The sequence below is a fragment of the Sinocyclocheilus anshuiensis genome, unplaced genomic scaffold (assembly GCF_001515605.1).
Source record: "Sinocyclocheilus anshuiensis isolate Anshui unplaced genomic scaffold, SAMN03320099.WGS_v1.1 scaffold779, whole genome shotgun sequence".
NCBI lineage: Eukaryota > Metazoa > Chordata > Actinopteri > Cypriniformes > Cyprinidae > Sinocyclocheilus > Sinocyclocheilus anshuiensis.
The window spans coordinates 136,786-151,493 of record NW_015548244.1 but is presented as its reverse complement, the minus strand read 5'-3'; the positions used below and the strand labels follow the sequence as shown (position 1 = coordinate 151,493).

Sequence of the window (14,708 nt, the reverse complement as noted above, 5' to 3'; positions counted from 1 at the left end):
ATGTCGTGAAGGCGCTGTGTTTCGTTGTGAAAGCGAAACTACTTTGTTTGGCCTTCCAAAAGAGGATGATATCGCTTTGTCATGCCTACATTTCAGGCAGGCGCATCTCAAACAAGCCTCTTAGTTCCAAACAGAGCCGTTGAGAAACAGAGTTGCGACCACTGATCTATACATAATAATTCTCTATTATAGATCAGTGGTTGCGACACGCTTTGATCTCGCCGCCACGCGGTCACGTGGTTCATGGAGCTCTCAATACTTCCAAACAACTAGAAGCTGTCAATATGTTTGAATGTGTTTAAGTAGGATAGACAGCAGTTTCACTATATTTGCAGCAATTTCTAGTGATTATTAACACATCATGTGCATGGATTTAGTATTGATAACTACGCTGACCTCATTTTAGATGAAGAGACAGCATTAATATTTTTTCTAATATGCTTATTATTTATATTACAATTAGCGTAGTATTTAGGGTTAAAATGGAGAAAATGTTTTTAAATTCCAGTGCAAAGAGGCAAATTAGAGGCGTTTGGTGGCCAGAAAAATAATATTCCAATGTAATGCCATGGTTTAACCACTAGATGCCCGTATGGCTGTTATAGTAATATAAATATATAACAAATATAAATATATAATAAATATAGCCTACATATATTTAGCTCTACTCTAGTTGCTGTAAAGGGTTTTACCGGTCATAATAGCTTATTTATTTATTTATTTTATGTTTTGCATTGTATATTTAGACATTATCAAACACTCAATGTTTATAAGTTTAGCTTTTTTTTAAATGTTGAATTTAAAAAGATTAATTACTCACATCCCAGTATTATTTTAGGACATTTATGTAAGAAGACAATATAAGTGAATGTTAAAAAAAGGCCAGCAAATACAGAATTTAACCCAATTAAAAAAATTAAAAAAACACAAGGCAACCAACAGCGTTCAGGTAAACTCTTTCTTGTATTCCTTTAATGGGCAGTCTTCACTGAAACTCATTCAACTTCCTACAGGGAGAGAAAGAATGCAGAAAGATTAAAAACTTAAAAATATGACAACTAGCATCTGGTTATGATCGCTATTAAGGTGTTTCTCACGTTATCTAACTGCAAATATAGCATAACTGCCTATTATCTAAAACTAAACATTAACTATAACGCGTTTCATAAAATACAACTACTGGCCAGATTTTCGAGAGGTAAACTATTGTTTTTTTTTTTTTTTTTTTTTTAAATGTTGAATTTAAAAAGATTAATTACTCACATCCCAGTATTATTTTAGGACATTTATGTAAGAAGACAATATAAGTGAATGTTAAAAAAAGGCCAGCAAATACAGAATTTAACCCAATTAAAAAAATTAAAAAAACACAAGGCAACCAACAGCGTTCAGGTAAACTCTTTCTTGTATTCCTTTAATGGGCAGTCTTCACTGAAACTCATTCAACTTCCTACAGGGAGAGAAAGATTGCAAAAAGACTAAAAACTTAAAAATATGACAACTAGCATCTGGTTATGATCGCTATTAAGGTGTTTCTCGCGTTATCTAACTGCATAATTGCCTATCATCTAAAACTAAACATCATTAACTATAACGCGTTTAATAAAATACAACTAGGCTACTGGCCAGATTTCCGAGAGGTAAACTAATGCGTTAAAATGCCAAAAACTGCCGTAATTTCCTCAACTTTCTGGCGAGTGTGCTTGACAAGCACTAAAATGAATGGGTTTCATTTCTGGAGCTATTGGTTGTTTGGAACCACGGACACAACGCAATTAATATTCATGAGGCATGACTTCACTATCTACTATTGGCCTTTAGTGATTCAGCGACTTTGACCGCATTAGAAACGTAAAGAAACAGACTTAATCATTTAATTTTAACGAGTCGATCTGTGAATATTTAAGGCAGATATAAAGGCAGTAGTTTCGGTGTTTGAGTTTCACTTTCTATTTGAAGAAAAATCGTAATTTCGTCTAACGGGCGTCAAAATGGAGATCTGCGGTCTTGTAACTGAGAAAAACGAGTCAGGTACGAATTCACCTGTTTGCTGTTACCTGTTTCCTTAAAACGTTTATAATACGTAGGAGAGCTGAGGTGTTGTTGACTTGGGGAAGTTGGTCGCGATGGTTTTAAATCTCAGTATTTAACAGAATTAATTTTTTTCTCAGAGGATAAGAACATTATTTTTCAACACATTTTGTCACACACCCTGTTCTCCTATTCAGTTATTTATTTTATTAAAGCCAAGATTTATCTCTCAGAGAGCTGTATGTGAGGAGTATATGTGATGCTGCTCTGCTGTATTTGTGATGTTGTGTTTGTGTGACTCAGTGCCTCTGAAGAGCATCTCAGTGCTGGTTCGGGTTCAGGATCATGTAGCCACAGTCTCCTCCACTCTGCAGTATGTGACCCTACACGCTGACTCTCAGTGTCCATGTCAGCTCTCCAAAGCCCATCTCCAAACTAGAGTCCAACTGCTCTCTGGATCCTCTAGTGTTCCTCCACTCTGATCACACTCAGGCTACGGTACTGTGTGTCTTCATGTCAGGGGTGTAGCGTCTGGGTATGCAGGGTATGCACGTGCATATGGGCCCGGGCTGATTGGGGGCCCGCCGAGGGGGACCTTTTAATTAAAACGAGCGAACGTATTCTTAATTAGTGGCCACAATAAATATGCCGTATAACTTTTGCTTTGGAACAACTGATAGATTAATCAGACCAAAGATTGCCCATTTAATATAACTAAAATGAATTATACCGCACGTAACACCGTCTACAGAAGAGCCAGCGGCAAATTCCCGAAGGACTGCAGAACTGCGCGCATTTTCTAAAACTATGCACAAGTGCTGCATTGCCACGGTCAAATAAAATAAAAGTGAATAATTAAAAAAAAAAAAAAAACCTGTGTGAGGTTGGTATCTAGCTAGTTGGAAAGACTGTATCACATCTAGCTTCAGCGACACCTGGACAGTTTTAATTCTCTTTCTTACATATTAATTCTCTTTTATCAAAACACCATTGTAAGTAGAAATTCTTTCCATTGAGTATACACGAAGCCTTAAAAAACAACAAGGACATTGTGGATGAATTTGCCGAAAGAAAGCCCCAGAGAATTAAATGAAATGAAAATTAATTACAACTAAAATGTGAGTAGTTTTTTGTTTTTTCCACTTTTTGCGTTTTGGGCTGCTGTGCCAAGAGTGTGTTTGCATTAAGTAGCCAAATTGAGTAAATATGGCAGCGTTTAGTGCCATAATATTTTTAGAAAAAAGTCACAATTATGAGATTAAAGTTGTGTTATATTGCGTGAATAAAGATAACCTACTAAAAAAAAAGTCTGTGGCGGTTAACTGACTGATTTATGAAAATAATAAAACAATGTTGGCAAAGTTATATTTTGGCGTTTCTGAGGTAAATGTTATGTTACGACTGTAATAACTATTATTGACGATTTTCGAAACACTGATTGATCGATTACATGAGGCATTCGTTTTTATTAAGTTGTTATGATGTTTTTAAACATGTCTTCTGATATACATTCATGTTTATTTCTTGCTGTAGAAAAGAGGAAAAGATGATTGATTCATATGCCGCTTGAACTCGGGCAAATAAGTTATCTCACGCCACATTAAAGAGTGGAAAAACACATTTATTGTTTGTATTTCGTGATAAAATTGACAGAACTTGAAGGCTACGATTTGTGTTATATTAAAATCAAAACATGCTTATTGCGATTATTAGGTGGCTGCTACAAATAATTTATACCGTCAATAAAACAGCTTGTGAATAGTCATGTAATGTTATTTACCTCAGAAAAGACAACATAAGGAGTGTTGGAGCCCACATTAACCTATAACGTTTGGGGGCCCGTACAAATGTTTTTGCTTATGGGCCCGGGGCCGACTTGCCACGCCAATGCTTCATGTGTTTATCTGGATGTGTGAGCAGAGCAGTTTTATGCATGTGTTGTTTATGTGTGCAGGTGAATCTAAGTCCTGGTCACATGTTTGATAAGGACTTTGAGCTGTTTGTGTTCTATCAGGATACCCATCAGCCCTCTGCTATAGTGGAGGCAGGAGTGACCACTGCCCCGCCAGGTACGACCTGCAGCTCACTGGCATTATGGGATTGAGTGACCAAGCTTTCCCCGACTCTTTCTCTCTATTTCAGGCTCTCTGATGAGGGACCCAGTGGTCATGATAAGTTTGTACCCAGAGTTCCCGGAGGAAGTGATGTCATCACTGGCAACTCAAGGCGAGTTTGTTTTTGTGATTGACAGATCAGGCAGTATGGGAGACATGATGCATCATGGGAAAGGAGCACAGATGCGTATTGAAAGTGCAAAGGTAAGATTTAAGATTCAAAACAGCATTTATTTAAATGTTTTGAGATGAGACACATTTAAAGTCATCATGAAGCTTGGTTCACAACCAATTTTACTTCTATTTTGTGACATTTCTGAGGAAAACAGGACTTTAATGAGGAAGAATACTGTAGTCTGGGTCTGTATTTTATCCATCTACATTTCATATCAGACTCGAGTCAAGTGGTTGGTGGGTGACATAATAAGTTAATATGTTTTGATAAAAGATGAAAGACAAACCATATTTTGTTTGTGCACAATAAAACCAGGAATGCGCATTAGGAAAGTCAATACAATAGTTATACTGCATCTTGTATGCTGTGGTAAATTCTGGAGTTTTGTTCTCATGTTCACTTTCTATCCATGTGTCTCTATAGGACACTCTGCTGTTACTGTTGAAGAGTCTGCCCATGGGTTGCTACTTCAATATCTATGGATTTGGCTCTGATTTTGAGTCCTTCTTCCCGTAACTACTGTAGATCTTCATTCATAGATATACAGATTTGAAATGTGTCAGTGGAGATGAGGTGTGTTTCTGTGTGTCTTTGCAGTCAGAGTGTCGTGTACAATCAGAAAACAATGGATCAGGCTCTGAAGAGAGTGAAGGAAATGCAAGCAGACATGGGCGGCACAGAGATTTTACAGCCTCTAAAACACATCTACAGTCAGTGCTGTCACCCTGATCACCCCAGACAGGTACGACACCTCAGCATACACCTGAACGACATTCTGGAATTTGTGTAAAGGTATAAAAATGGCTTAAGACTCAGTTGTTTTTCTCTCTTCAGCTGTTCGTCTTCACTGATGGAGAGGTGGGAAACACTAAAGAGGTGCTGGACCTGGTGAAAAGTCACGCTCACTCTCACAGGTAAAGGTCTGCTGGGTTTGATCTGTGCATCATTAATATCTTCATCACTAACAGTAACAGTTTATCGTGTCTTCAGGTGTTTCTCATTCGGGATTGGTGAGGGTGCAAGTGCCGCCCTCATCACAGGAATGGCCAGAGAGGGATCTGGTCACGCTCAGTTCATCACAGACACCGACCGCATGCAGCCCAAAGTAAAGCTCTCCACTGGATTTCACAGGCACAAATGTTTCCTAGTCAAATGTCTCAATGGTTTCTCTTTCTCTTCAAACTATATCAGGTGATGCAGTCGCTCAGGTTTGCGCTGCAGCCCGCTGTGGTTAATATCTTTGTGGATTGGACCCTTCCAGATGGAGTTACTGTTGACACACTGTCTCCACCGATCAATGTGCTCTTCCAGGGTCAAAGGACACTCATTTATGCCCAACTGAAAGGAGAGGTGAGATGATTTTACATGTGTTTCTTTTATGAGAATTAGAGACTTGTGTCTCTCATTTGTTTAGATTATAAGAAACTGCCTTTTCACTCTCTCATAGAGTTCAGGAGGCTCTGAGGGAACAATGACAGTCAAATACAGTCTGAAAGATCAACCAGTAACAAACCAGCTCCACTTCTGCCTCAAACCAACTGAGGAAGCTGGGTATAGAAACACTGACAGCAACACTGCTGCAGACCAACTCACCTCTAAAACACCTTTTCAATGATCAAACTAGAAAAAAAAGCCTATTGTTGCCAACAGTAATTTTCACTATAGAATTATAATTAGTACAAGTAACACAAATGGCTAAATTCACGCCATAATATCATAATAATATGGAAGCATAATATAATAGGACCATATCAGTGATTTATTTTATCTGAATCAAGTTGACCAATATTGTTTTATATAATTGAACACTCATTAGTTTATAGTTTAAGTATTATTTATTACTAATTTATGCCCCATTCAACCTCTCCCCTCTATTTAATGAGGACTTACAACCCCAATTCCAGAAAAGTTGCCATGTTTTGTAAAATCCAATAAAATCAAGAATCTGTAATTTAAAAAAAAAATTATCTTTAACCTTTATTTAATTGATAAAAGTACAAAAAAAAAAGATTTCCAATGTTTTACTGGCCAACTAAAATGCATTTTGTAAATATAATTTTTTTTTATTTTGATGGCTGCGACACACTCCAGAAAAGTGAAAAGTAACAAAAGTGAAAAGATTATAGATTATCCATGTTAAACTGTTTTGAAACAGTCCACAATTAGCAGGTGAATTGGTAATAGGTTAGGGGATTATGATTGGGTGTAAAAGGGACATCTCAGTCTTGGCCAGGAAAGCTGGATCATGGCTCATTACTTTGTGCCAAATTTCATGACAGAATTGTCAGAAAATCAAAAATCACATTTCTAAGTACAAAATTGCTAAGAATTTTGGTATTTCACCACCTACCATGCATAATATTGTGAAAAGTTTGAGGGAATCCAGAGAAATCTCAGCACGCCTAAGGCAAGGCAGGACACCTCAGATGAATGTGCATGACCTTTGAGCCCTCAGATGGCATTGCATGAAAAACGTCATGCTGCTGTGTGAAATATAGCCACATGGGCTTGGGGGTACTACGGAAAACCGTTGTCACTTCACACAGTCTGCCGCTGCTTCAAGAAATGCAACTTGAATCTCTATTTACACAAGGAGAAATCTATACATCAATTCTAGGCAGAGACACCAACGAGTTCTCTGGATCCGAACTCATCTCATATGGTCCAAAAGACAGTGGAAATGTGTGCTGTGGTCAGATGAGTCCACATTTTAACTTGTTTTGGGGAAAACAAACATCACATTTTCAGTGGCAAAGACAAAAGGGACCATCCAGGCTTTCATCAGCGACAAGTGCAAAAGCAGACGCCTGTCATGGTATGGGGGTTTATCAGTGCAAACGGCATGGGTGACTTGCATATGTGTGAGGTGGAGGCATATATTAGGATTGTACAGACACATACTGCCATCAAGATGACATCTTATTAGATCAAGACAATACCAGGTCTCATTCTGCATGTGCTACAACAGCGTGGTTTTGTAGTCACAGAGTGAATGCGCTTTACTGGCCTGCCTGCAGTCCAAATCTGTTTCCTATTGAAAATGTACTGCCCATCATGATAAGGAGAATCAGAGAACGATGACTACAGATGAGCAACTGAAGTCTTGTATCATGTGAGATTGGGGGAAAATTTTGCTTGCAAAACTTTAAAAATGAGCATTCCTTAATTCCCAGATGACTGTGGTAAACATGCCTCTGTCTCAACTTTTTTTGGAGTGAGTTGCAGCCATCAAAATCAAAATTTGTTCATATTTACAAAATACAATTAAGTTAGCCCGTGAAATCATTGGAAATCTGTTCTTTGTACTTTTGACAATTAAATAAAGATTAAAGAGAATGAACAAATCACATATTCTTGATTTTATGGCATTTTGCCAAACGTCCCAGCTTTTTTGGAACTGGGGTTGTAATTCTTTAAACCTTTTTATGTGTAAAATGAATAGTTACCCATATGTTTGACTGCATATTTTGATACCTAAACTGATTATCAATTTAGTGCATTGTTTTTAGACTGAATAATATAGCTTTTTAAGATCAGCCATTTAGTGGTTTTCAGCTGTAAGATAATAATAATTATTGGCTTATTTATACAGAATATCTGTGCTTCCCTATCTGAGTTACTTAGTGTCAAATAAGTAATGCTTTATTTATTTAGTTTATTTACTGAGAGATATAATGGAAAAGTGCTCCCTTCCTACTCATAGCTGTTGAATCATCTCTCCAAAAATAGTTTAATGAGTTATTTTTATAGTATGTAACACAATATAGTAGTGCATTACTTTTATCCTCAACACATTGTATCAAATGTTAGTTTTTTGTTAAATAAAATATATTCTATTTTTCAGTTGCAGTTGAATCAGCTGTTTGCTTTTCTAAGCCAATAATAATTCCACAAATTTCCTCCATGTTTCTGCAGGTTGTCCATCCACCGGCTGGCGGCTCGGACCCTGATCCGTTCTCTGGAGCAGGAGGAGAGGTCAGGTGCTGCAGATGTTGAGGGCATCAGGAGCAGGATGGTGGAGCTCAGTGTTCAGGCAGGAGTGAGCAGTGTTCATACAGCCTTCATTGCTGTTAATAAAGACAGCAGACAGACTGTGAAAGGACCCCTGCAGCAGAGAAGAGTGCCGACACGCGGTTAGTGCTCTCATTGTGTGTGTGTGTGTGTGTGTGTGTGTATATAAATCACTTTTACTGTCATTTGACTGATTTAATGTATCATATTAAGATATGAAATCAAATGTTTTTCAGATTTGTCTTTAGTAATTGCCCTGATGCAAGCAAATTGTGGTAAGACAGACAATAATCTGTTATTTAAGCATAAAGATTTTTGCTCATCACCCTGTTTTCACCTGCATTCCATCGGCTTATTGAAGTGTACGTGTGATATGTGACAGGAAAGTGTCCTTGTGGCAAATTTAAGCACATTCAGCCACAGTGAGTGTTTTGCAGTAGGAGAGGAGGAAATATATCTCGGACTTCCAACTTTTTATTTTTTTTTTTACCCAAGAAATGATAAAAAATATGTTCTCATTTCGTGCTGCCATAGGACAATTGGTACAGTCATAGAAATTGTAGAATTTTTTTTCACAGGAAAAATAAACATTTAAATATGTTATTTTAATTATCAAAGATGAGTTTTAATGGATACAATTAGTGACTGCAGAGGGACTTTAATAAAGTCTTGTAAATGTGTTTCACTTGCATTGCTGGGTTATTGATTTGCATGTAAACCTGTAAACCATGTTTTTTTTTTCAGTAAAATGATGGAAGTCGTCAGCGTATTAGTGTGCATGTAAATGTGCTCATTGTGTGTGTATAAATCGCTTTTACTGTCACTTGACTATTTGATGTGTTCACCTCATTAAGACGTGAAATCAAATGTTTTCAGATTTGCTTCTAGGAAGTCTGATGGTACTATGTGTTAAGACAAACAACAGTATGTTACTTGTATGTAATGATACACACTACCAGTTGATTAAACTAGAAATTCAGACACACTTTGTTTGTCATAATTTAAGTTTTGTAAACAAATAATATGTAATATAATTTTGTGTGTGTTATTTTTTCTTCAGCTGAACTAGGAACCCACGCGTCACAATATTCTGCATGTAAGCGAACAAAGTCTTAAAGAGCTTTTCTTGTTTGCTTGCTTGTTTTGCTTATTTACATATATATTTCTTTGTGTTTGTTCTCTTTTGTTATTCCTCAATGTCTGAATGTTTTGACAGGCTTTGCAGATGAACAATCGTTTCGATGCTCAAAAAAGAAGACCCTGAGAACGTTCACAGAGCGAGCTTTCTTAAAAATGTCTAATTGGGTACCAGAAGGTAAGTGAACCAGACATACTCAGATGTACAGAATAAATCACTGAAAGGCCCTTTCCCATGACTTGAGTTTGAAAACGAGTAGGAAGACAGACTTAAACTAATTTTGAACGGTCATTTACACTACTGCAGGTTTTGAGATACTGTATACACACACACACACACACACACACACACACACACATATACATATGTAAACTACATATATCATTTTTAAATATGTTTTTAAAATAGTGAAGGAAAAGCAGACAAGTAACAACTCAAATAAACATTCACAGTCATAATGTGTTCATATCTGTGGAAATGTTCTGTCTTTTGTTAATGTTAATCTTTGTTCTAAAAAGAGTAAGAAAAACATAGTTTTCATTTTAGAGATCTTTTCTTTTTTTTCCGTGACTGCACCCAGACAGAAGAACAGATTCATGACAAGTTACACAATGAATATGCAGCGTCACTAAAGCTCACTAAATGTAAAACACAAATGCAGCATGATTAATGATCATTGTTGTCATTTGCAGAGATCCAGAATTTCTTCCGCCGTGGTTCTGCGACTGCGACCTCCCCATCTGAACAGACGGACTCTGAAAGCAAGAATGATGGTACACACACACACACAGGTTTGTTTTTGTGAAAAGTGGGGACATCCCATAGGCGTAATGGTTTTTCTACTGTACAGACCGTATATTCTATTGCCCTACACCAACCCTATCCCTAAACCTACCCCTCACAGGAAACTTTGTGCTATTTCAGATTTTCAATACACTCCATTCTGTGATTTATATTCGTTTTGAAAAGTGGGGACATGGGGTAATGTCCTGAAAAGTCACCTTCTCCTTGTAATACCTATGTCATACCTTTGTCATTATACAAATTTATGTCCTCATTTGTCACAAAAACGCACACACACACACACACACACACACACACACACACACACACAAGATGTACACAATGGTTATGTTTGGAAAGTACTAGCTTACTTACTGAACACTGTGCAGTGTAAAACTTGTTTGTGTGTGTGTGTGTTCAGCTGCTCCTGAGTCTCAGAAGGACCCGTTACTGCAGCTGGTTTCTCTCCAAAAGGCGTCAGGCTGCTGGGATCTGGACGCCACACTGGCTGATGTGTTTGGGAAGACGGAGGATGAGCTGACCAATCAGAAACCAGCACAGGTGAGAGATGTGATGAAATAATAAGACAGTGATGATTGTGTCCGGTGTCCAGTAACTAATGCAGTGGATGATGGTTTGTACACAGGTGGATGGGTCAGTATGGGCCACTCTCCTGGCTCTGATCTGGTTATACGGCTGTAAAATAGAGCAGCAGGTGGAGTGGCAGTTTGTGGCCATGAAGGCAGCGTCATGGATCGGCTCTCAGAAAGGTGAGATCTCCATTCCAGACCACATTCATTCAGTCAGCATTCATCAAGAGACGTTTGAGCAAATATCTTCAGTTCTTTGACACACACTGATGATTTGAGTGTGTGTGTGTGTTTCAGTGGGTGATCTGTCTCAGTGTGTGTGTGTGGGGAATGTCCTGCTCGGATGTCAGGTGACCAAAGAGACTCTGGGAATCTGAAGACGTCAGTGTTTCTATATCCTCTGCCATATAACTACACACACACATACATATATGAATGCATATATATCAGGCATATTCAAATGACCGATTGCTTGGTTCCAACCAGACCGTGAGACAACGAAGGCACCATTTCTAGATAAAGTTCATAGAGAGGTTCACACTGAGTGCTCAGGGTCGTTCCCATGTGCTTTGATTCTCTAGAAAGACACTAAAGCGCCAGTATGATCTGCAGATGACGCGGTTATTTTTACAACAGTTGCAGAAACACAGCGAGCGACAAAATACATTGATACTTTTGCTAAAACGCTGCAGAAAACAACAATGCTGCAAATATATCTGATCGTTCAAACCAGGTTTGCGACAAGACAATTTTTTGCATCTACATTTAGCGTTAATCCGCATGTTAAGAGCATTTTAAAATAAACATAATTGATATAATTGGGAAAATTATTTGTAGATGGCAAGGAAAGACAGCAAACTTGTTAACTTTGTTTTGATTATCATGTACATTGTTTGTTTGTGTTTAGTAGATACTTATTTTAAGCAAAAATGGTTCAAGAGGAAAACTCTGAACCCCGTACAGTATCTTTTCTGTCACATGGCCTTTTGCTGTACACATCTAAATGTTAAAATAATAATAGCTTGATAAATCATCTGATCTTACCTTTTAATATTCATATCTAATTGTGGTCAACTGATGAAATATTTTATTTATTTATTTTTTTTCATTGAAAAAATAGCATTTCATAGATGCCACTGCTCTTTTGCTTTGAGAACCCAATATTCCTATATATATATATATATATATATTTATTTTTTTTTATTTTTTTTTATTTATTTATTTTTTTTCCCCGGACCTTTTAGTCACTCTTTTTTAACAAATATAAAGGTTTTTATTTATTGTGATTCTGTCATCAGAAAATTGTGCTTTGTCATTTAGGTCCATCCTAACCACATCATCCTAACCGTGAGCATAAAAGTAAGTGGTACCATGTGACAGTGATGTATGTGTGAATTAAATAATGTGCAATAAAACTCTTGGAAAAACTATTTTTACCTTGTCTTCATTCATTATAATTACTGTTCAAATTCACATAATTTGAGATGTGGAAATGACATTGTGTTTGATATATTAGTGGATTTCTGAAAAAAAAAAAAAACTGAGAGTGTGAAAAGTGTATTAAGCGTGTATTTACTCAATTTGGTGAATATGAAATTTGGCAAGTATCAGTAAAAGACTGACATTAAAAGAATTACTATATAAAGTTATAAAAACAAACATTTTAAACAACAAAGAAACATGCACAAGCAAATGGTCAGTAATAACATAACAGTAATACACAAGGCTTTACAAAATAAGTTAAATAAATGAAAATAAGTCTCTTCCAAAAGATAGGTAGTGTAGAATCGTTTTGACTCTAGCGTAAAGAGCTGTTTGAGTGTTTCTATTTGATTTTGTATCAGTTCACGGGATCACCCGGTAGGGGGCGGTAATGCAACAGGCGCTCTGCTCAAAACTGCACTTTGAAGGGTCTTTGACCTCACCTGCTTTCGCGTGAGTGATTGAAATGATAATTTACAGTTATTAACAGTGTTGGGGAAAGTTTCATAAAGGATATTTGTGTTGTTTAACATTTAATTATTGCAGGTTTGCGTCATATTCTGAGTTGCATTATTTTTATTCATTTTGAGGAATACTGAATCTGTGTTTTTGTTTTTTGTGAGTGAGATGAATTAATGCATATTCATATTTGTTTTAGAACTACAATAACATCTTCTGATTTCTGTCACCATGGCGACACCAGAGCTGTCAATCAATAAATTGGGAAAAAAAGTAACTTGCGTTACTTATTTGAAAAAGTAACTCAGATATTCTCTTGTAAATTAAAAAGTAATGCGTTACTTTACTAGTTACTTGAAAAAAGTAATCTGATTACGTAACTCGCGTTACTTGTAATGCGTTACCCCCAACACTGGTTATTAATCAGTCATTTTTTAATTGAAATCCAGAGCAGAGTGTTTAAATGGCATCAGGAAGCGCACTGATCTTTGATGAGGAGATGAGCCGTTATAAACTCCTCTGGACAGAGTAAGTCACCTCATCACTTACTGTTCGCCTCTTACAAAAGTCTCATGTTATGTTATTGTTTTAGACATGATATTATTATAGTACCACAGCAGTTTTTATGTTTTTCATATCTGTGAATTTGTTTCAACCTTCTGTTTCATATTTTGTTATTTATTATAATTAAATGCCATTTCATGATATTTTCGGCTCGTTTTAAAAATCGATATCTGAAATGTGTTAAGATATGTGAAACTGACATACACAATTAAATCCAAATGACAAATATTTGGTTTGCATTTTGTGCTAGTTGCAATCTGATGTCAGGAATGAGCATTTTCAATACTAAAAACATAACTATTGGTTTCAAAAATTAATTTTATTAGTGAGAAACAGGGTTATTATAGTTAACAAAAACTTAAACTGAAACCATAAAAAAACGTTACTTGAAATAAAATAAATGCTAACTGAAAAACAAGCTTATTTTATTTCAGCTAGCTGACAAAGCAACATTGCTCATTTTCATATATTTTAACTAAAATAACTAAAAATAAACCTGAAATTAATAAAAAACTAATTAAACAATAACTAATAAAATGCCAAAAAACACAAAATTATTAAAACTTACTCAAATGAAAATGAAAATGGAAAATACAAAAATAAAAACAAAAAACTACAATATTATCTCAATGATACTAAATTAACACAAAGTATTGTTATTATGTGTTTTTAGTAACCAAAGAGTAATAATTGCAGATTTAAAGGTGGGGTAAGTGATTTCTGGTAGCCAATGAAAAGGGTCTTACCCCTATTTTGGTAGCTCCACCTCACACATACGTACACAACCCAGGCAACGAATAGTTCTGTGAAACAAAGCAGAACCAATGTTACACCGTGTCTACACCGGACACGAGCGGCGCGACAAAATACTATAGAACTTATAATAATCAGTGATGCTGTCTACACCATATAGATATATGCCACTTCTATCAAACCTCTACAATTAATCCAAAATGCCGCTGCAAGATTAATCTTTAATGAACCGAAAAGAACGCATGTCACACCTCTGTTCATCAATTTGCACTGGCTTCCAGTAGCTGCTCGTATTAAATTCAAGGCATTAATGTTTGCCTACAAAACCACCACTGGCTCTGCACCCATTTACCTAAATTCATTACTTCAGAGTTATGTGCCCTCTAGAAGCTTGCGTTCTGCAACTGAACGGTGTATTATTGTGCCATCTCAAAGAGGCACAAAATCACTTTCACTGACTTTTTCATTAACTGTTCCCTCCTCGTGGAATGACCTGCCCAAATCAATCCGAGCAGCTGAGTCCTTAAACATCTTCACGAAACGACTAAAAACACATCTGTTCCACCTTTATTTGACCCTCTAACTCTAACACTTTCTATTCTATTTTA

General features: G+C 36.5%; 2 pseudogenes; both read left to right on the top strand.

Moving 5' to 3' along the window:
• Positions 1 to 2,406: 2,406 nt before the first annotated feature.
• On the top strand, positions 2,407 to 11,318 carry LOC107655145 (von Willebrand factor A domain-containing protein 5A-like; annotated as a pseudogene).
• A 1,434-nt stretch (positions 11,319 to 12,752) lies between these two features.
• The window catches only part of LOC107655128 (histone deacetylase 10-like), a 14,244-nt pseudogene continuing 12,288 nt past the window's right edge, over positions 12,753 to 14,708 (top strand).